General features: G+C 45.0%; 1 long non-coding RNA gene across 1 annotated transcript; it reads left to right on the forward strand.

Annotated features, from left to right (window-relative positions):
- The first annotated feature begins 1911 nt into the window (after nucleotides 1-1911).
- Nucleotides 1912-20505, forward strand: LOC142767472 (uncharacterized). Its single transcript, XR_012884906.1, has 3 exons — nucleotides 1912-1939; nucleotides 6247-6273; nucleotides 20428-20505. It is a non-coding gene; the product is annotated as an uncharacterized LOC142767472 (long non-coding RNA).
- The last annotated feature ends 1378 nt before the right edge of the window (nucleotides 20506-21883 follow it).

A 21883-nucleotide genomic window follows, 5' to 3' on the forward strand; every position in this document is an offset into this window, starting at 1 on the left:
TCGGGGTTACTGAACGCCTCACGAAGCTGCCGATGGAATTCCTGCCAACTTGTGAATGAAGTTTCGTGGTTCTCATACCACACTCTTGCCGCGTCTAAGAGGGAGATATACACGTTTTTCAACTTCCGGCGATTGTCCCCGTCGTTGATGGCAGCGACCCGGTCAAAATGGTCAAGCCAGTCTTCGACATCCTCACCGGCATCACCATGGAATAGGTTGGGTGTGCGAGGCGTGTTCATGACACAGGGTACGCTAGCGAGTGGGTCATGCTCGGTTTGGGTTGCGGATGTGGCAAACATTGTGCTCACGGAACTTGCCAAGGGGCCGTACTGTGGTGGTAGTCCTTGAAGGCGGCGGCTGCTTCGATAGATATCAGCAGACCCTGGTGCACTGGCGGTGGTTGCTTCTGGTTCAGGACCAGCAGGCATAAGACGTTGCAGTACAGTACCCAGCTCGTCCACCAGTCTGTCGCGAGAGGAAACGATAGGCAGGAACTCGAAGTAGAGGACTGTTTACTCAGCCACAGCTGCCATTCACTTCTTCGCTCTCGTCTTCTCTGCTACCAACACAGCGCGTAGCAATATATATATATATATATATATATATATATATATATATATATATATATATATATATATATATACGTTAGTCGCGGCGGCGGGGGCGGCAACGGCAAGAACCAGCCGACACTGTCCGTATAATTATTATCGCAATAAAAAAACCTCTGCTGCGCCCAATCATGCCTTTGGTCTCGTATCGCACTGCACATGACGGTCACTTTTTGGCCTTCCCTTCGTTTCTGTTTTTTTACCTTTTGAATCGGTAACATTCAAACATCTTTTAAAGTTCACTGCAGTTGGTTTAAGCGACCTTCGCGTGCGAGAATACTTCGCAAATTCACTCAGTGTACATTTGAGGGCACTAAAAGCGCTGCACATGGAGCGGCAATGACGGGGCATTTCTCGAATTGAAGAAAGAAGAGTGAAGAATGACAAATAATGGGAAAAAGGGGTGATTTCTAAATTTACAAAAAATATAATTTATGACGTAGCGGATACCTTATATGCGTTCTTATATTAGTTATCCCAAGAAAGTTTAGAATATTCTCTGGAAAGGCCGAATATTCTAGTTTTAAACAGTGAGACCACAGCGCGTTGCACGTACACGTGGTGTATTTCTGGCCTACCTAATTTTGAGCTACAATCAATCGGTCAAATGAAGTTTCTGCAAATGAAGAGGTACATTCAGTAATTATTTCTCTCACACTATGGATTGGTGCGTACCCACAGTGTGAATACCAAGGCTGATAATTGATTATTATGTGAGGTTTATCGTTCCCAACACCACATGATCATGAGAGACGTCTTAGTTCAGAGGTCGGTAAATTTTGACCACTTGGGGTCCTTTAACGTACACACAAATCTGAGCACTTGAGCCTACAGAATTTTCGCCTCCACCGAAAATGCGGACACCGCCGCTGGAGTTCGATCGCGCAGCTTTCGGATTAGCAGCCGAGTACCTTAGCCACTAGACTACCACGGCGAGGCGTGATTATCAAGGCTACTCCGTCATAGGTATTCTACTTGAGGCGTGCAAAAACTGTGTTTTAACCATGTTATCCCTTGACCCGACAAAGGGCGCAAACACTTTCAAAACAACAGCTTACCATTCGAACATCGGTACGATTGGTTCCTGTTTTTAAGTGCATTACAACGGCTGTTTATGTAAATTGCTAAGTTGTCGGTTTAAAATGCTAGAGCCTAAACATGATGACGAATGGTTGCAGCTAAATTTAAACGCATGCACAAATAAAACAAACACTAGGACAGTTTCCTTCCTTCATGCGTACGTTTAAATTTAGCTGCCATGAAATCGAGATGCAAACCACTCTAAATATGATGTTTTTTTGCAGTCAAGTTCCTCACTCTAAAGCAAACTTGTAAGTATATTTTGTGAGAATTACTTCAAATAAATATATATAGGTCTTACGGAACCCCATATTTTCTTTTTATGACGCTTGCAAACAACAAAAAGCGAAATATTCTTTGAACTGGTTTTGGATTCCTAATGCATGTGGCATGCTTGCCAAGAAAGCACGGATGAAGAAGGGAAGTACAAAGAATGGGCAAAATCGTTTTTTAGCGGCCCTGGTATAAGGCTTGAAAGACACCGCTTCAAACTTCTGATCAAAATGACGTTTAGCTACGTCATCCTTGCTATTCACTAAGTTGTACAACGAGAGCCATTGTAGAAGTTATTCAGATAACGCCACTTGAAACACAAGAATATAATACCATGCGAGAAAAAAAACTTCTGAGCCCATTGCGTGGTAGCCCTGTACGACTCTTAAAAGAATAGTTTTAGCATGAAATTTTTCTAACACAGTGGTAATATGACCTGGTGGTCTTTTTTGCAAGTTCATCTTCGTTAACTTTTCGACAGCGGCTTGATTGGCCTTCGCGAGCGCAATAATGAGCTCCGTCTACTCCGTTTTCAGCGTGACACATGTCATTTCAGAATACCCTATTAAAGCAAGCTGCGTGCAATGATTTGTGTCATTATACAGGAGAAGAAATTAGCCCCGTATCTGCATGTTAATCTGCAAATGTCGTCAAAATCTTGCGTCTGGAGAGAGTGAAGAAAATGTTTACTTGATGTTTTGCGCAAGAAATTCAGTAAATGACATTCTGGAGGTGCTGCGTTAGAGTGCCTCGATGCGGTGGTGGTGAACGAGCGTATCAAGTCACGTCACACGTGATACATAAGCGCTATCTGGCAGTAATCTAGGAAAACGAAGCGTGCGCGGCTCTAAGACGGGCTTGCTCTCAGAGGTGATAAGGTGTGCAACGCAGGGCGACGAGTAGGTGCCATCACCATGTCGTCTTAGCGAAGCGTTGCCTTTTCGTGCAAGCGTTGCATGGTCAGCGCAGCGTGATAAACGCTACGGTCCTTAGAATTACTCATGTATGCCTTTTTAAGTAAAAGACGCACATACAAAATATCTACGTGTTGTTTTGGAGCCTCAGATATGTGCAATAATTGCTTTTGTATTGACAGTCACACAAGTATGAACGCTGAATCATGAGCAACATTCGAGAGTTTCAGTGCTGGGTACCCAAGCTCTTGGGGCGCTGCGGGCTTGGGGGCGCGCGGCGTTGCGTACCCAACCCATGCCCAACTGGAATACCTTATAGAGGCGCGCACGCGAACGCAAGCCGCACGAAGGTAACACGAGCTCGCAGCGCCATAGCATCTTGTCGCGTGAGTATAATTTAATTATTTTTGCAATTTAAAATGGTAAATTAAACATACATAGTTAAATGAAGTAAATAATTTCAAATAATTATTTTAAAATATTATGACAGTTATCAACACGAAACAAAAAAAAAGTTTTTTCGTATGCGCCATACTTGCGACTGAAGCTGGCAACGTCGATTCCAAGCAATCCAGACGGCCGGTCTTAACTCAACAAGCGTGACAAGAGAGCAACGATGTAACGTTTAAATCTGCGTAACTTTTAGCTTGTACGTATACTTCTTTACGTTAACGTGTTAACGGATACTAGTTTGCATTTACCGTCTTACAGGAACGCGCCTCTTCCAATGTTTTGAGCTCCTAATACGTAAACATGTATGCCTTTAGGCTTTCGCAAACCACAAATGGTGATGCTAACTGTAAATAAATTGCATTTCTCTTACATAGGAATGAATCATCGCGACGGCAAAATCACGAAACTTTCCTTTTATCGTGTACAGAATCCAGGTGTACGCAAAAAAAAAGAAAAATAGAAGGTTATTGTAACAATAGTATCGACATCTTGTGACACTTCGTGCAACCACAGTCATCAACATGTTGGCTTACGCGTAATGTTTTTTGAGGTGAAAATGAATGAAAAGTTTACTCATTTGTAATAACGCCGCTGCGTGGTTTTCACACAAGACGTACAATGCACAATGTTTCTGCAATAACAATGTTGTGATTGTCTGATTCACTGTGGCCGCGCTAGATCACCCCACCTAATCAGCTGGTCGGGGGCTGGCATATACTTTATTTCCTTGTTCCTGCTAGGCCATTCTAGCTTTGGTAATCTGGCTGAAACGCCCCGCCGCGGTGGTCTAGTGGCTAAGGTACTCGGCTGCTGACCCGCAGGTCGCGGGTTCGATTCCCGGCTGCGGCGGCTGCATTTCCGATGGAGGCGGAAATGTTGTAGGCCCGTGTGCTCAGATTTGGGCGCACGTTAAAGAACCCCAGGTGGTCGAAATTGCCGGAGCCCTCCACTACGGCGTCTCTCATAATCATATGGTGGTTTTGGGATGTTAAACCCCACATATCAATCAATCTGGCTGAAACAATGCAATCGCTATTGGTGCTCGCACTTTGGCTTATTTTACCTCGATGGCTAGAGTATCCGCTGTGCGGATACCGCGAGTTTCTGCGAAGGTGGACCTTACAAGGCGGCCCATCCATGCTGGCCGAGATTTCGCACCTTTGTTCCATGCTATATAGTGGGTAGCCACTATATTATTTGCGTTTAAAGCTTAAAAGTCAAAGTGGTGGCTCTGGCCAGCCTCGGCTTTACTCGCCGTGAAGGGAAAATGATGCGCCAGCATCTGCGCCAGGGCAGCTTGTCTCCGCTAGAAGGCCAGTGGTGGCAGCGTTGTTTATGGCTGGCCGCGCGGATGCATGGCCCGATTGCCCCAGCGATCTTGCGATGCATCTGTTTGGGGTTTGGCGCATGCGCGATACCGCCGCCCCAACCTCCTGGGTACGCAAGCCGCTTGGTTACCCAGCCCTAAAACTCCCTATTGGTGCGCGCTGCGAATGGGGTCAGTCGTTTGGGGTATCGGCTGGTGCCGTTAAGAGTGCCCAGTACGTTAAGGGTAGACAAACAGACAAATGAACAGACAGACCAAAATCTTTGCGTCGAAGGTCCCCAAGAAAGACTCTCATCTTTAAAACGCCAGGCACAAGCTGCCATCTACAAACCCCCCTCCCCCCTCGCGTCGTGGTGGTGTAGAAGTTGCGTTACATGGCTACTGAGGGAAACGTGGGCGCAATGTTTCGGGCTGAGCCTTGCCTTAGTGACCCCATAGATGGATCGAAAACGCAATGGGTGTGTGCTTATAGTTCATGCAGTGTAGTATACATCAGCTCTTTGAAATTGTCGGTACTTTCTACTATGACATGCGTGACAATCGTGTTGTGGTTTTGAAACGTAAAGCCATTCCCCGTCTCGTAGTTATTGCAGAATAACACTGATCATTATATAATAGACTTCGATACTGCATCTGTGTTACTGCGCGAAAAGCTCTTCGTTTCGCCTCACGTGTTGTTGTTGTTAGTGGTTCATGAGGAAAAGGAAGAGGGCACCTAATTTCTGTCTGCCTACAGGCGACACGGCGCAGTGCCTCCTCATGTGTTAGACACTTCCATAGCCATTTTGTCGTATTCAGGTAAATGGAACTCTCTCAGAATACCCTCTGTAGGAATAACTGGTATTCGTGACAAAAAGCCGGTGAAGAGAAACCCGTTTCGCACCTCACCCTTGTAGTGAAATCGTTAAGCTCGAAACATTCCCCATCTAGACAATTAAAAAGAGACAAGTGTCTATGCTGTCAGATAAATACAAGTGAATTTGAAATTACCCCTGACATTACAAGCTCATGTGCACTTAGTGGAAATATTGGCATAGAGGGATCGAACGCTGTGGTAACTCGACTGGTCTCTCAGGCGTGATTGAAATAGACGATAAACACTCCGAGGTTAGAAAGATCATACAAAGAAATGTCGAACTTCATTAATAAGTGACAACACATGCCGACGTTCAAATACAAGTTATGATGAAATGACAAGCTCTGCTTACAACTTACTCTTTTACCATCACGCATGTACCCCTGTGATGAGAAAATGAAATGACGTACAACAAGTTTTTAGGCTATTCAGCGCGGAAGAACAGCGAGTAAATGATGCGCCGAAAAAGCGCACACAGAAAACAAAATACATGCGTAATGTCAAAGCGGGCCACAGTCCATGTATTTCGTCTTCTTCTGAATATCTCCATTCTAGCGTCTCTGCAACACATCGATTACCTTGCAAAACTAAGCTGTCCCAAAAATGGGTAACTGTATATCATATCAAATGGGCAAAGCCCTCATCTTGCCATCCAACAGAATATTGTGCCTAAGATGAGAGTGGTGGTATTTTGAGTAGCCCGCTCTTGCATCCTGAACCACTTTTTTTTTTCAGAACCGGCACCAAGCGATTGATCAAAATGTAAGTAATAAAATATTTTGTTGGTGCGTTTCATTCTGCTTGACTATATTATATATATATATATATATATATATATATATATATATATATATATATATATATATATATATATATATATATATATATATATATATATATATATATATATATATATTATATTATATATATATATATATATATATATATATATATTATATTATATGCTATATTATGACTACAAGTGATAGTTTTAAAGTTCTCGATAATTCATGCCCCCTTCAGGAGGCACCGGTTTGCCAGGCAATGAGTTCGTTCTAATCAAAGGTGCAATATAATTCTACTAAAAATATGCGATAAAACAAACTATGCCTAATTGTGCTGCTTATAACACGTTTTATAACATATGAAAACATTGCATGTTCTGTAAAAAAGAAAAAAAAAACAACCGCTCTCATGCATAAGCAGCACATATTCAAAACACTACAAAAAGTTATCCAAGCAATCGTTTCTTATCTGCATCTGCACAGATGAGAAGTTAGATAAATCGAATACACAATATTATTGGCAGTGAATTGTTCATAGCAGGTAATGCACTGAGCTTTCTAGCTTTGTGCTGCAACACTCACGCAGAGTCGTTGAACAAAGTTGAACGACTCGGCGTAAACGTTATGGCGGTGGCTCAGCGGAACAACTATGAGTCGGTTATGGCGGGGCACACATTTTTAGAGCTCTTGAGCACCAAACGAGACAGATTTTCTGAGAAACTCAGAGGCTTCAAGTGCTGGGAAGTTGTTCGAGAGATATTTTCACTGGAAATAATGTTTTGAAGGGTGGACTTGTCATCGTCGGCGCAGCAGCATTGATTTGGCGAAGAAAATTTTTCATGAAAAAATTTTCACTTCAGTGGCATTCCCTCTACTTCTTTCTTATAGCATCGAATACATCACATGTATGTGAGTAACATCATCAAAAGTAAAGAGTGAGAAAGTTTGAAGTCGCGGCTATATGCGTTTATTGAAAAAGAAGAAGCTTCTAATTGCTTCAACTCATTTTAGTTACATGGCGGTAGCAAAAGTAAACAAAAGAATGTAGCCATGCTAAAATAAATTCAAGCCTTTCATTAAATGTATTTGACCGACAGAATAGGCAATCGTCATGACGAATTAGTTTACTGACACTGCGTTTATATCACCCCTCTGATGTTTGCAGAGAACTGGCTTTGCTCTTGTACTCATGTAAAATATTGCCTAATATCCTCTTGAAAAATAATCCGAAATACTTTTGCTCATTCGTCGCTTCTACGAAACCCGAAAAACCTTCGCAGAACCACTGAGACCCCTGGGTTAACACACCAGAGAACCACGAAAACTCTGTGTTTCCCAATTTAGCCATTCTGGTGAAGTGGATGGTAGACTTGTTCGGCATGGCCCACTAGGGCTTCTAGTCGCTGCACGCCAACCCTTTGCCATATCCTTGCTGCAGGTCGTAAGCCAACCTATCGAGATAACTGCGCGTGATCCAGCGTGTGATATCGCTGAGCGAGCGGCAAGGAGGAGCGGAGGAATGCGCTACGAACTCATATCAACAACTTCTCACGCTTCACCCGACTTAAAATTCAGAAAATAAGTGAAACTGTTCAAAGAAGAAAAGAAGAACTATTTACAGATAAGTCGTATTTTCTCATCACTAAAACTATTCAAAATCAATAGGTGAGGCTATCCACCTTGATGTCACTTTGTTCAACCAGATTTTAGGATGCCCAGCAACCGCTCCGAGCGTGCATGTTTCTTGAAACCGAAACTGGCGCCCAGCCTCCGGTGCCTGCTACCAACCCCCGAGGCGCCGGTTCCATGCAAGTTTAATGTGCCTGAGTGCTGACTACAGTGGCAGCACTAGGCAAAGTCTGTGTGGTGTCTTCTGGTGCAATTGCAGCTATGGCTAAGCTGTTATCACTCAAAAAACACGTTCTAGCGGCACTAAGTGATTTAAGTACTCCACAGAAAAGGATATCACTATATATTGCGTTCAACTTTTACATTTCTTGCGAGACCAATCTGTGATTTATAAAGATAAATCATCATCATCAACATCATCAACAGCCTGACTACGTCCACTGCAGGATAAAGGCCTCTCCCATGTTCCGCCAGTTAACCTGGTCCTGTGCTTGCTGCTGCCAATTTATACCCGCAAACTTCTTAATCTCATCTGCCCACCTAACCTTCTGTCTCCCCCTAACCCACTTGCCTTCTCTGGGAACCCAGTTAGTTACCCTTAACGACCAGCGGTTATCCTGTCTGCGCGCTACATGCCCGGCCCATGTCCATTTCTTCTTCTTGATTTCAGCTATGATATCCTTAACCCCCGTTTGTTCCCTAATCCACTCTGCTCTCTTCTTGTCTCTTAAGGTTACACCTACCATCTTTCTTTCCATTGCTCGCTGCGTCGTCCTTAATTTAAGCTGAACCCTCTTTGTAAGTCTCCCGGTTTCTGCTCCGAAGCTAAGTACCGGCAAGATACAGCTGTTAAATACCTTTCTCTTGAGGGATAGTGGCAATCTACCTGTCATAATTTAAGAGTGCTTGCCAAATGTGTTCCACCCCATTCTTATTCTTCTAGTTACTTCAATCTCGTGGTTCAGCTCCGCGGTTATTACCTGCCCTAAGTAGACATAGTATTTAACAACTTGAAGTGCACTATTACCTATCTCGAAGCGCTGCTTATTTCCGAGGTTGTTGTACATTACTTTTGTTTTCTGCAGATTCATTTTAAGACCCACCTTTCTGCTCTCCTTGTCTAACTCCGTAATCGTGAGTTGAAATTCGTCCCCTGATTTGATAAAGATACGCCATCATTTAAAAGCGGGCGGGGACGCGACATGATAACTTCTCATGCTAATGTAAGCAAATTCGACGCGTTACAACAAAACCCATCGCGCCGTCTCTCCCTCGGTAGAAAAATCTATTATAAAAAACTGGCCCCGTACCTTCATATTAATCTGAATATGTCGTCGAAAAACGATAGTTTTGTGTGTGGAGAAAGTGAGCAAAGCATTTATTTGATGATCTGCGCAAGAAAATCAGTGAATGACATTCTGGAGGTGCTGCGTTAGAGTGCTTTAAGCGTGCAGTGGAGACGAACGACCGCATCAAGTCACGTCACATGTGAGCCATGAGCGCCATCTGGCAGTTTTCTTGGAAAACGATGCGAGTGGCTACGAGATGGGCGTGCGCGCCCGTCTCAGAGGTGATAAGGTGTAGAACGCAAGGCGACGGGTAGGTGCCAGCACCGTCTCGCCTTAGCAAAACGTTGAAATACTCGCCTTCTCGTGCGAGCGTTGCATGCTCAGCACCGCGTGGTACGCGCTATGGTCCTAAAATTACCTATGTATGCCTTTTCTAGTAAAAGACGCACGTGCAGAGTATATACACACTAAACAAAAATGACCTGAAATAACCTCAAAAACTGGTTAAACCATTTGTCCTCTAGCGCACTACCTTTCCTGGGTTTTTTTTACCACCTACTACCGAGGTTAAAATTTACTCTCGTGCTAAGTGAGTTTTTGAACGTAGGGAGAGTAGTAATTATTTACCCCAGTGAGGTTTTCAGCGAGTATAGAGGGAGTAAATTTTTACTACCTTCACAAGGTTTTTGAGGTGATTACTGGGAGTTATTTCTGGTGGTAAAAAAATAAAAATGACGGGTGCATTCGCCCAGAGTCGACAAATTAATTGAATAGCAGAATTGATTGAATTTATTTAACGGCAGAATTGGTGACACATACATTCACATACAGACAAACACGCACACACAACAAATGCAGAATAATACACCACTAGCACAGACTGCACGCGTTGTTCGACTACACTTCGACAATCCGGTATATATATAGGCACGACTTTTTGACCGGCAATGTAGTACCTGTAGGAGAGCTCTTTTTTTGCATCAATTAACAACAACGCTTGAAGGTGCAAGCGTAAGCTTCAGGTGGGCTGCAGGGCACTAAATTTCACACCAACCTTTTATTATAATTCTACACGATCTCACCTTTTTGATTATCAATTAAATGCTTGGCACACCGGGCTCTTTGCCCCACGCGTGTTAGCACTGCTGATGCACAAGTCCACAAAATATACCTAAGTACGCACAAAGCATGGTAGCTCAATGATTTTCATTCAGAGACGGTGCACAAACACAGTAGCAGCACGTATTCATCACAACGGGCGTAGAAGAGCGGTCCACGCCTGCATACAAGCTGCTTACCGACGGCGTTCTAGGCCTTTTTGAGGAGCACGGCTATCCGATAAAACACAGCTGGCGATCACAGAACACAAATCCTGTGCGAACTTCGTCGTCATTTCAGACACAAATGAACACGTCACCGCTATCTTACGGGGACGGGGCGGTGTATGCACACTTCCAACGAAAGACCACCATCCGGGTTTTCTTCGTGCTCACGGGCAGCCTCTTGTTGTTTCCGTCTGCCTCGTATCGGCTTCGCGCTACATGTTTGAGAACACTTGGTGCATGATGTGGGCAATTCGGGCAGTACTTTACTCATGGAGACATCGCCTACTGTGGAACAAAATATATGCGATGCTTCTTTGACCTGCCCCGGCGACACTCTCCCACTGGTCACTGGTGGCCACGGCTCGGTGCCGACGACAGAGTGAAGCATTTTGCTTATTGCTTCTCCAGCAGGCAAGCACGTACGATGACACCAGATTGATTTTGTTACCACTGGCAGATCTTCGCGATTCGGTTCGGAAGCGAGATATCCGCGACATGCAGGTTAGGAGGCGCTCGGAAGAGTACGGTCGCTCGGTGATGTAGGAAACACGTGAGATCCATCAGCCCAACCAGACACACAGATACCGAGCTTTTTGCACTGTCTGTCTCCAAAGCCACCGCCGAGCAAAAGCAACAATTTGCAAAAATATGCAGGACAGCTTTCCACAGCAGGTTTTCTTTCTCTTTTTTTTTTTCTCTTTTGAGAGCCCCCCCCCCCTGTCTTTTTTTTTCGTTCAAAGAATGCTGTTCTCGCTTGTTGTGCTTATGCTGCCCTCAGTTCCAGTAAAAGTGCGCTGACTCGAGGTTAGTCCAGAGGCATGGCGATGCAAAAAAAACAAAAAAAAACATCTGTGGGCTTCGCGTACCTTCAGTATTAACTGAGAGCGTCATAAGGGGGGTATGGGGCAAAAGCCGCCGAAGCAGCTGCACCTTGCAGTCACGTGGTAATAAACTCTGAAACGCAGGTTAAAAATCACGTGATAGAACTCTCCCTAAGTGGTAAAACTGGATTTTGACATCCTTTTACTACTCGCCTGAGAGGTGGTGGTAAAACTATGTCATGTACCATCTTTTACTCCTACGCGAGGTAGTAATTTTAAACCCGAGAGAGTTTTCAGAGGTCATGAGCCGGAAAAACCCCAAACTCGGATAGTTTTTGCTTACAGTGTACGTTTTGTTCAGTGGACCAGCGGTCAGTAGTGGAATTCATACAAATTTCACATTAATTTCTACATTATAATGACGATAGTTTTCTAGTAGACTTACCAAACTAGGGCTACAGCTCGAACAGCTTCGCCTAAAAAAAACTACGCTAACTCTTCTGACGCTTGGCCCAGAAGTACCGAAGGCAGGCTTTTCTACAACGGGGTTACGCCGCCAGGCGAGAAAAAAAAGCAGGCCCTTAGGCAAGTCAAAAGCGGAGTGGAATCGACTATTTATGGAATTCTGTAAAAATCACTCCACCATACTCTGTTTCATTCTGCTTGCGGTCATAATTTCATCGTGGCGTGGGATGCGCAATCAGCTGCCATTTTGCAGCAGCTCTTGTGTTGCGTGAGAACGAACACTTGGCTTGCGTACTCTCTACGTTGTTTCCTTCAGGCACTGCTGTAAAGAATTACTGGATGTCCCTATGGCAAAGCCAGTGCCACTGGGTACCAGCGTCCAGCGCCATGCCTGATTATGGGCCCAGTATGGCGCTGGTACCAGCGCCTTCTAGCGCAGGTACTGGGACGCTGGAGCGGCAGAGTCCCAGTACTCTGCGGAAATTGGCTTCCGAGGGATAAAACGGGGGCGCTCATTTGCCATAAATAAATATATATATAAGTAAGATTATGTGCATTCGCAATAAAAGTTAAAAAAAGAAACATTAAAAAATAAAACACCGAGTTAATTTCCTCCTCATCGACTAGCTTCTACACTAGCCAAGGAGGGAAGATGTTTGAGGTTCGGGATGGGTCCCCTCGATGACTCGAGTGCACGATGGCAGCGCGAAGAAAGAGCCGTAGTACAGTGAAGAGACGCTTTATTGCAACCTCAGGCTACTGCCCGAGTCCAAGCCCGAACATCCGCCCTCGTTTCAGATTCAAACAATTTCTTTTCAACCCTCGGTTGAACAAAGAGTCTTCACAAACACCTATCACATGTTGGGACTCACATCATCACAACCAATCGCAGAAACATCTTCATAGCAGGTACTACATTGGTTAAAACCACGTTACCAAACAAAACACGCAAAGGGATAGGTTCTGCGCGTGTGACACTCTCTCCCATGCCAGGCTGTGCTGCCTCAATCGGCCGACTTCTGTCGGCAGCCGTTCTCACGCTCGAGCCCCGTCAATTCTCTCATTAATTGTTGCTTCGTAGAAGCCTCCCTAAAGCCAGTTTCACATGCGAGCGAACGAGCGGTGGCGGCGATGAGCGGCGGGAGGACGCGCGAACGCGCGTTCGTTTCACATGCGCCGCTGCTACCACTGCTGTTGCGCGACGCCCGCCGTTCTGGTGGGCAGTGTTGTCCGCGGAAGGCGCCGATCAACCGCTGTTTTCAGTAGTATCTGAAAGCCGTGCTCTCCTCCAAGTGTCCTTCATTTGGCGCCCCTGTGCTACGGGGGTCATCATCAATAGCAGCTCGACTTTCACGCATCTGTACACTGATTAAACTAGTTTTAACATGTATCTTACAACAAATAAACAACGTTTGCAATTGCTTTTTGTTTTGTCCTGGCTTTTTCACGTATGAATCTTGTTTCGCACTCATATAACTGATATAACTGACCATGGAGAAGAAAAAAAAGAAGAGTTTGCTTGTATGGTTTTAATATACAGCTGTTCTAGCTAGGTGAATGCTTAAGAACTGCGAGCGCGTTTTGCGCAGCACTTTCCATGTTTCTCCAATTCATTGCTTTTGCTTTCAGCGATTTAACATTGGGACACTGAACGAGGTTTCTGTCAGCCCAGTATACACAACTCGCAAAATTTATACCTAAATTTTTGTACCTGTTCGCTCGAGTAAAAAAAAAGAGTTTTTATAAAAGCTCGAAGTAGTAAGCTTCAGCAGTGTTTGTGGTCCCCCTTTGGCTCATGTGAACACATCCTTCATTGAGGTTTTCTGAATGGTCTACATCTCTTCTGACGCTCGAATTCGCATGCTTTGGCCCTAAAGAGTAAGCCTCTTAGATTTTTCAATAATTCAGTAAAACACTCCTAGATGAGGAGTTTCATCAACGGCAGGTAGCATAATATACGTGATACGCTAGTTGTCCCTGTTCTTTGACTGCTGTATATACACTTGTGCGCGGCGCAGGTAAGAGACTACGCAGCAATTCTTGCTTTAGCATGCACTTGCGTCCATAAATGCTGTGGTGGTGAGCAGGACAGCCAAAGTATCCCATCATTTCACACAACACACCTTTGCCGTCGGGACATAGTGACATTCAATTGGTAGCATTCGACCGTGCAATTTAGATGCATGTTTCTATGCATGTGTTTCTGCCCTGGTGCCTGAAATTAACAGCTGTTCTTCGTTATCTACGCAGTGTATGCTGTGCTCGCGACCGAACATCTATTTTCGACTAGCCAGCCGCCAATTCCTGCATTGAATGTCACGGAGAGCAGCTGGCCAGTGTGGCAGGACCTGTCGACAGCCTGCAAACTTGAGCGTTCTGCGGTGCAATTGCTCATTGCGAGAAAAGCGTCTGAGAGGACGCGCATAAGTCAGCCAGTGTATTAGTGAGAAATCGAGGTGTTCCTGAAGGGGAGAACAAAAATAAAGGCCCCTGATGAGTGCCTTATTTCCCCGAACCATGACAGGAAGCTTCGCGCCCCTTCTTTGTTGAGTCACATCACGAAATTCCTTTTCAGTGACCTGTGTAGAATGCAACTTCTCAAGTCCACTACCGTAGAAGCCGTCCTTGCTCTCTCGTTCATGTGAAGCCTTTCATCTATGCACCGCGACACCAAATGTCATCATTTGTTAAAGCAGCAACAATTGCTGCGACATACAAGTACGGCGTGCCATGCGGCTCCTCTAAGTGGGAATAACTTTCGATGAAAACGCAAAAACAGAAAAAAGAAAGTAGTAATAATGTTATTGAAATAAAAAAAAGGAACCGCACGCGATTGTCACTACGGCGAAAGCATCGTCGAGAGCAACGAAAGGAAAACAGCTGCACTTCGACTTCACCAGTGAACATGGCCAGTTCAAGCCGCAACGTTTACTTTATGGAAGCATGCGACTTCGGCAATTTCTTCCCAAAGAATGCTCTTCTTATGGTTCTTGCGGAAATCCTCCATCTTGATGTCCCGAAGAAGAGATCGTTTCGCAACTTCTATCAGCGACTTGAAAGCAGTGCGATGCGAAGCATTTGGGAGCCGGGGAGAGGACGGATATTGTCTGCTACTTAGTCGGAGCGAGTTGTTCTGTGGAACCAGCTCCTCGCAGCGCGCGCGTCAACTTCTCGACTCCACCCCCGTCACCAAGTGTTAAACGACGTCACTGGTCGCACTGCCGCTTGTGCCGCTAGCGAAATTTTCCAACTCTGGCGAGTTTCACAAGGGCGTCTAGTCGCTACGGTAAAAATCTGTTTTGGCCTCACGCGGCGGCTGCAGCTCCGCTCTTGGAGCAAAATCGCTCGCATGTGAAACAGGCTTAAGAGCGGTGGGTACACCGTTGGGCTCCGTGCGCTTACCAGGTGTGCATGCTACAGCGAAGTGCCCCGACATCCTAGCAGCACTCGGTAATGATGTACAGCGGGGAGGTTATGCTCATTTCCCTGCTGCCACTATGTCTCGGTCAGCAAAGTGGTCGCGTCCCCGCGTCATTCTCAATGGCACGCGTGCATGCCAACAATGGCTTAAACTCAGATGGTGGCGCCTGACCTGCCTCTTGCCAGACGCTTTTCCGAGTAAGCCTTCTCCTTCTAGTCCAAAACGGGGATGACTTTGACGGCTCCGCTCGTAAACCGTGCTAACGAAGGAGGCTCCTTTCTTTCCCATACTCGGGGCCTTCCGCGTTCGCTTTCGCAGAACCGATCGGCTTCGCTTGTTGACGGGTCGGGAACTGGCTACGCGCTCTACATCAGCCGCATTATTTACGCTACACACAACACGCCGGTAATTGGTGCCTTATACTAACTCACCACTTGACGGGATTTGAGCTCGCTACCTCCTGATTTCTAACTCAGTACGCTACCCACTACGCCACACCGGAACATGCTTAAGGGGTTGTGAAACAACTATTTATTCGAACAATGCGCTGTTCAACTTCATGTTTACAAGTCGCACAGTCAATACTGCTACGATATTCCTTTCGAAATAGCAATTGCGTCTTGATTCAACAGTGACGAAGGGCTTCCTGGCACCGAATGACGTGCAGATATTAGCAAGAGCGCAAAGTTTTTTGAAGCATCTACTACTTAACTCTGAAAAATCTCAAATTGACTGGAGGAGCAGCCGCAGACTGTCAGATGTTGCTGCCGATAGTCTTTTTTTTTTTATAGTCATTTCTAGCACTTGCTACTGGTCAACAAGTGCAGATAAGTTACATGTCTTGTTTGGTAGATATCCACACACACGAGTGAATATTGAGTATTTTTACTTTCGCGCAAGCGACGATGTAGCAGTACACATCTGGTGTGCCTGATTACATATTTGCAGTTATATCGATACCTGCAACTAAGAAACCGCCCAAGAAATGACTAATGCAATCCGCTGAAAAAGTATGCCAGTATGTTAGTTCACTAACGCGCACCAAATTGCCAACTCAAAATTGCGTGTTCTTACGTACGAGTCAGAGAAGTACCGGCTCCTGCACTCAGAAGGAAGCTTTCTGTTACAGCCTACGTTGCTGAAAGCACGACACGTCGATCGTCACCGCTCCTTGTGCGGGAATCGCACACGCGGATAAATGGTCCATTTACGGCAAGGGATGTCTAAACTGTACTTTTCAGTCATTGTTACACTTTAGGAATGTGCCTACCTAAAGTAAAAATGTACCTACCTAAATGTGCCTACCTAAAGTAAATGTGCCTACCTAAAGTAAAAAGCGCCGGCAGCAGGTACACCGACGCAGGCGGCACGATAGGCCTCGCTTGGACGGGGCACTGGGTAAGGCTGCTTTCGAAGCAGCCGAGTTGCGATTCTCGTTTCTGCATTTGAGCTTCGCAATATTTCTAACTGCTACTTAAACTGTACCTGAAGTAAGTGGAAGGTCAATCAATGCCAGATATGCATTTACGGAGTGACGATGGCGAGCGACAGCCGTTTTTCTGGCCTCCGCTGGCAGTAAACAGCGGGCGTGCCAGTGCACAGATATATGCAGTTATATCAATACCGACAATTTGAAAAAAAAACATAGAAATAGCAATTCAATCCGCTGAAAACGTATGTCAAGGAGTCAGTTCACGAAGGCGTACTAAATTACCAGCTGAAAATTGCGTGTTGTTACATATCAGTCGGAGAAGTACCGGCTAAGTGCGGCCGGCAGCTTTCGGTGACAGCCTGCGTAGCTGAAAGCGCGACAATCGATCGTCAGCGCTCCTTGTGTGAACATCGACACAAGACAAAATGGTTTATTCAGGTTCATGGATGTCTAAACTATACTTTACAGTTATTCTCACGCTTTAGAGTTGTGTGTACACGAAGCAAGAAGCACCGGTAACATATATACCAACGCGGCTGGCATGACAGGTTTAATGTTCGCTGGGCCGGGCACTCGGTAGGACCGCTTACATATGCTCGGTATCTGTTAAAAAATTACGCATGCTCTGTATCTGTTAGAGTACTATCTCTCCTAGCCGTCGAATCAAGCATTACATATTCAACGACACCGAAACAAACCACGGCACATGCACGCTGCAGCTGCGCTGGTAGAAACAGTGCGCGCTCCAGCATTCACCAGTGCTTGCCAGAGGAAATTCCAGCGCATCGCAGTGCGCACCAGCATAACAGCGGTTGAGCCAGCGCCCCGACCAGTGCGACACAGATTTTTCCCAGTGCGCCCAGCGAAGGGTCAGTGATCGTGTGCCAGCGTCTCCAGCGTGTACCAGTGCCAAAAAACGTACTGGCATCACGCTGTTTTTGCAATAGGGGTCAAGTTAGAGAATATGACTCAGGTGCTCGCGTGTTCCAGCATATAATGCTGATATAGTGCGTATTGGACTGCTATATACCACCGCAAAACTTGTTACCTCGTAACTTGCATTCACACTGGCATAACAGTTGCTATATCTGGGCGTTCATGGTTTCGTCACAAGCCAGAGTTTAACACGACGCACCTGGTCAGGCGTCAATATAAACTAACAAGATCGTATCCCACCAATGATTATGTCTTCACCCTTCGAGAATTCTGTAGCGACATATTTTAGCGATAGTTGATTTAGCCGTGTTTTTTTTTTGACGTTTTGCTCTGGCCGGAGGCCTCCCGTGAGTTCAGCCGTTGCCTGCAATCGCCGTAGCAAGCAGCGCCACTCGATGCACAATCTGGCCTGACGTCAAATTAGGAGCTGGTGAAAGCACTTTGCAACAATTCAAAAGGAGCCATCGTTGCAGCGTATATACAAATGGAGTGGCTCCGAGAGATTCGTCGGCAGATACGGAAAATTATTCGGAGAAACTGAAATAAGGCAGTTTTCTTCATCGGAACGAAGCCAAATAGAGCCAGCGTGCCGAGGAGATGGAGGAAAAAACGAGCTCTACACCTCGAGAAGTCTTACTTAAATCACCAAGCGAAACAACCAGATTATCTCTACTTCGCGCTACGCGCACGCAGACCGCAGACGTTAATGAGGTAAGACCAGTCATTTTTAAAGATCGCAGAACAGCCCCGCAATGCGCGCTCGCGGAGCGTGCAGTTTCGACGTTGTCTTCCGTATAGTTAGGCTGTCCACGATTCCATTTCACAACCATCGAACAGCTAGGCGTTTTCGGGTTACCAGAAAATCTGACCATGACGTTGTTTGCTGTCAGTACCAGAATCTCGCCTTGCTCTCTGGCAGCCGGCCTCCGGCCAAGACAATATGATAATTGATGTGTCCGAAGTTGTCATTTTTTGGGGCTCATCGTATGCGCGAGACACAGTCGGTACTGTAAGGGTCGAAAATGACAACAAAATTAGGTTTTTTTTACTGACAAGAAAAACTCCAAATTTCGTTACTTGTGAAGGAAAGGTAAACATTTGGATGTCACATGAAGTTCAAAAATTTACTGTCGGTGGCAACAGCGGTGTCGGGGTCTCGCATCATGCATCACCGGTGTCAACACGAGTGATTGAAAACACATAACTTGATTAGATCGTCATAGCACACTTATGACGTCACTATTGCGCCCCATATTCACGTCTTTAAATATAATCGTCACTTGGTATGAAAAGTGGGCTGATAGAGGACCAAATACAATACCAGGTGAGCTTCTGAAAGCACCCTATCCATCGAACGTTATAGGCAGTGCACGTTGCGTGCACGAAACTTCCACGGAATTGGCGAGAAGTGTACAACGAGTGAGAAACAAAAGAAGTCATAGACGTATTCACAGGTAACCCAGGGAGTCTTTTATTGTTTTTTTATCGGCTGAATGCGTATTGTTTTATCTTGAGACGAGGCAAGCTTGTGAAATTCAATCTATTGTTAGAGTCAAAATGCACATTTCTTACATTACCAAAGCACAGCAAACACTTGCAAGCCAGCCTGAAAAAATTCAAATCAATTTTTTATCCGACTGAAGTTAGGTGCATCGGTTATCTTGTATATGCACGGCCCAGTTTTCCACTTGATGTTGTGAAGAAAGTCTTTATATAATATTTTTTAGACGAAAACTGCAGTGCGCAAAATCATAATGTAAGAGTAGGATTATGGGACGTTCGACTTCATCAAGTGGCACTGTTTCAAAAAAAGCACAGTTAAGTATACTCAGCAACAAATGACTGGTTTTATATTTATGTAGGGATATCATACATCATCGTCCAACAAGTGGTGCGAGTATAAAAAAATGACGTAGTTTATTTTGTGGCTAGTGATTTCTTGTGGTTTCGTCAGGTCTATGGGCAGCCTATTTGAGAGCTGATGATGCATAAGTGTAGACGGTAAGTTCATAAGATTCCTTATTATTCAGAGAGCTCGTGCAACTTGAAAAATACGTGCGAGATTCGAAATATGAATTTTGTGAGTTAGCAGGTGGGCATTGAGTTATTTACATATTTTTTAAAAACAAGTGGAGTGTGACTAATACCTTACTATAAAGTTTTCCCATCGCACGCGTCCTCCATATGCTGTGTTTTCTTCTGCATCAATGACTAATAATACACCAGCCACTGCGAAGTGTGCACTATTGTAGAACTGCATCTAAACACACTACTCCGATGAATTAGAGCTCATATTGCTATATATTATGTAAGGAGCAGAAAAGTTAGAGAAAACATTATAAATCAGCGTATTTTCTTGAAACTCAGATAATATTCACGTGTTCCGCAGCGCAGGATCACTGGCTCCGGTGCTCGATTGCAGATCCTAAGGTTGCGGGTTAGACCCTGGCCGTGACGGTCACATTTTAATTGAGGTAAAATGCCGAAGACCGGTTAGGTGCATTGCACATGCACGTTAAACAGCACCAGATGTTCGGCATTTCTGAAGCCCTTCATTAAGGCGTCCCTCACTGTCATAAAGTGGTTTTTGGATGTAAAATCACTTGGATTTTTATTATAACAGTGCGCCTTATGCTTGGTGGTCATTGCGTATTCAGGTCGTTCTGTTAATTCATCGGGTCATGTTTAATATGAAACTCATTGTATGTTTAGCGTAATACGTTAATAAACATTCTAAAAATACTATTAGTTCATATAGTGGTAATGCATTCTTCATTAAACATTTCTGTTGTTTTTACACTGGTAATTTTCAGAACAAAGGATGTAGAAGTTACCGTGGGGAACTGGAACACGGGAGGTAAAACAAAGGTGTACATCACGCCTGCTAAACGGCGTAAGTCTTTCTATTTTGCATGCATTCTGCACTAAATACGTAATTTGAATATTTCGCAGGAAACGGGTGCGCTATATCTTTGCTTCGCTCGGGTAATATCCAGACTACAATTGTCTCTCCATTACGCTTTCACAAGTCACCCATTTTCGGAAGTGTGCTTATGCAACTCTAAAGTTCCAAACGTGAATGTATATACGCAGCGTGAGACATCTCACGTGTCTCTATCTTTACACTTCCTCTCCACCAATATTATCGATGTTTATAAGTGATATCGACACAACAGTCCAGGATAGCCCCATGGCCTAATAACGTTTCCGCGCTTCGAGGAAGGCACGCAGTTACGGCCATGCTTGAGCCTAAAACTAACGATAGATTGATATGTGGGGTTTAACGTCCCAGAACCACCGTATGATTATGAGAGACGCCGTCGGGGAAGGCTCCGGAAATATTGACCACCTGGAGATCTCTAACGTGCACCCAAATTCGAGTACATGGGCCAACAACCTTTTCGCCTCTATCGGAAATGCAGCCGCTGCAGCCGGGATTTGATCCCACAACCTGCGGGTCAGCAGCCGAGACCCACTACACTACCACGAAGGGGCATATATATATATATATATATATATATATATATATGTGTGTGTGTGTGTGTGTGTGTGTGTGTGTGTGTTTGTGTGTGTGTGTGTGTGTGAATTTAAACGTGGGAGTGTCAGTAAGCGCTATCTGTAGCCAAGCGGTAGGTGTGGAACACCCTTCTATGAGCCTGTGTGGCGTCATATAGCACGTGAACTGAACTTATTATGAGCGGGCAGCTGACCAACAGTCCCTCGTATACAACCTAACGGCACCAAGTCTGCCAGTACGAGACCCTCGTTAATGAATAAAGGGAAGAAGTGTATACCTAAGGGCTCGTTTTTCCGTGTTTTCACACAGTAATAATGAGACCTAAGAGGCAATAATGCCAAGGAATGTATAGGGAAAGTTATTAGAACAAATGTAATGTATATAAGAAGAAAGAAAGGTGGGTAAAAAAATAACCTACCGTGAGCAGGAGTCGAGCCAGCGACCTTCGAATAACGCGTTCGATATACTAACCACTGAGCTATCATGGCGGCCTTCCCCCCATCCACTTTTTTCGGTTTATATATATACGAGGACTATTGGTCAGCTGCCCGCCCGTAATAAGTTCACGTCCTACGTGACGCCACATAGGCTCATAGAAGGGTGTTCCACACTCGCCGCTTGGCTACAGATGGCGCTGACTGACACTCCCACGTTTAAATTCACGTGTAAACCTAAAAAAGTGGATGGCGGGAAGGGCGCCGTGATAGCTCAGTGGTTAAAGCATCGAACGCGTTATTTGGAGGTCATAGGTT

This window comes from Rhipicephalus microplus, chromosome 7, assembly GCF_043290135.1.
Source record: "Rhipicephalus microplus isolate Deutch F79 chromosome 7, USDA_Rmic, whole genome shotgun sequence".
In the NCBI taxonomy this organism is placed as follows: Eukaryota; Metazoa; Arthropoda; class Arachnida; order Ixodida; family Ixodidae; genus Rhipicephalus; species Rhipicephalus microplus.